We start from the raw sequence: 2,500 nt of genomic DNA on the forward strand, positions 1-2,500 counted from the left end.
TATAGTCGATGCACAACCTTAGGCTACCTTCTTTCTTGCGTTGGAACAAGACAGGTGCACCATATGGGGACTTGGAGGGTTGGATGTAGCCAGCATCAAGCAGCTCGTTGAGTTGCTTCCTCAATTCCTCCAACTCGGGTGGCGACATCCTATAAGGTGATTTGGAGGGAGGCTTAGCACCAGGCTCCAACTCAATTGCATGGTCGACCTCTCTCCTTGGTGGCAACTTCTTTGGCAGTTCCTTAGGCATCACGTCCGCAAACTCCACAAGGACGTCTTCCACTTGTTTCGGCAAAGGCCCGTGCTTCTCCTCCCCTTCATTCAACATTAGGGTTGCAAGAAATGTGGCCTCGCCTTTCTTCCAAGACTTGGCAAATTGAATTGCCGACAAGTGCTGGGTACACTTCTTGGCTTGCCTTTCCAATGGCACCAGGCAAGGTTGTCTTCCGTCGGATAGGATACAGAAGATATTGTAGAATGGAATGGGAAAGGCTCGTACCTTGTCCATGAACTCTAACCCAATGACTACGCCATAGTCGTCCATCTTGACTACGGTGAAGTCGATTGTTCCCTTCCATGTGCCAATGTCTACGTGTACATTGCGCGCAACTCCAACAATGGGGGTGGCAGCGGAATTTACCGTCTTCACGCTACCGGGCTCCTTGGTGACTCGGAGGCCAAGTCTTGTGGCTTCCTCCGACGTCATGAAGTTGTGTGTTGCTCCCGTGTCCACCAACACACGCGTCGTCTTGTCACCAGTCTTGACGTCGACGAACAATGATCCTCCCCCAACTTGAGCCTTAGGTTGTGGGAGGGTTGTCTGGATGGCATTCAGTAGACGGATGCATCCCATCGTTGCATCGTTACTCTCCTCGGCCTTGTCCTCCTTGAAGGCCATGGCCTTAAGGGCCTTCTTTTGTGGGCAATCTCGCATCATGTGAGGGCCGTCGCATAGGTAACAAGTGGGTTGCCAAGACTTACCCTTGCCTTTGTCATGCTTATCGGCTTTCTTCTCCTTCGGTTTGCTTGTCTCGGCCTTATCCTTCGGCTTGTGTTCTCCCCCACTTCTCTCATGGTTACCCCTCTTCCCTGTGGATTTGGAATCACCTTGGTGGCTTGATTTAAACTCAATCAAGGATTCGGCGGCGGCAATGGCATCAGACAATGTTTGCACGTGTCTCCTTTGTAGTTCGAGTTTTGCCCAATTTTGCAGTCCACTCATGAAGTACATGAGCTTGTCTTCCTCTAACATGTTGGGCACCTCGAATAACAAGCTCACGAAGGCGTTGACATAGTCTTTGACGCTCCCCGTTTGCTTGAGCCACCTTAGTTTCTCTTTGGCTTCGTACTTGGCATTTTGGGGATAGAAGTGCAACATAAGATCTTTCTTAAATTCATCCCAAGTGGTGACGGAGAACGTACCTTGCTCAATCTCCATGCTCCGACGACGCCACCACATAAGGGCATTGTCGGCTAAGAACATGGTTGCCGTCGAGATTTTGGACTCGTCATCTTCAAGCTTCAGGTACTTGAAGTATCGCTCCACGTTCCACACGAATGTGTCGAGCTCCTTTGCTTCCCTCTTCCCATTATAGGATTTGGGTTTAAAGGAGTCGATTACCTTGGAGTCCAACGCCTTGATTTCCCTCGACCCTTGCACGAATTGCTTCACGACTGCTTCTTTACAAAACGCCACATCTCCCTTAAGTTCCCTTGTGTCCTTTATTTCTTCTTGAAGCGCCACAAACCTTGCCTCTATGTTGTCAAGGTGAACCTGGACTTCCCTCCGCATCTTGTCTGCCATGGTGTTGAGGGCGCCAAGGAGCTCATCTCGTAGCCCTTCCACCAAGCCACGCAGTTCATCCTTACCATTGTCCACCATGGTTTGGATTTCCTCCTTGTCGACAACGTCCTCATCAAGTCGAGTATCGAACTCGAGTATGGTTCGTTCCACCTTCTCGAGTCGCTCTTCCATGGTCTCCATCGATGCTTGCAAGTCCTTTAACTTTGGCTTGCTCTTGGCAACGTCTTGGACCTCGGCAGTACGCTCCCTTTGGTCGGAGACTCCGGACACCATCTCTCCACTTGCCATATCCTACTTTCCTTCAAGTGATTCACGAGCTTGGCTCTGATACCAGCTGTCACGGGATGACTCTTTAAGCCTTCCGCCCGTGCGGCACTTAGACTTGAATACCTCGATGAACAAGCTAAGTAAGCCTTCGAAGCCTCGCTTCCCCGGATCGAATCACAAAGAAAGCTAAGATAGCTTGGAGAATGCTAAGATCACTTAGAAGATGGGAGAAAGGAAGCTTTGTATTGAAACTTAAGAGAACTTTACAATTGCTTACAATTCTTGGATTCTTGGATGGTTTGGCCAAATGGCCTTACCTCCTATTTATAGGCCTAAGTCACCTCCTCAATGGAGGGTTCTAGAATCCCCCACTTACATCCAAAAATATCTAGCATAGTTCTAGATACAACTTGCCTAATCTAGATTATT

The sequence above is a fragment of the Malus sylvestris genome, chromosome 13 (assembly GCF_916048215.2).
Source record: "Malus sylvestris chromosome 13, drMalSylv7.2, whole genome shotgun sequence".
NCBI lineage: Eukaryota > Viridiplantae > Streptophyta > Magnoliopsida > Rosales > Rosaceae > Malus > Malus sylvestris.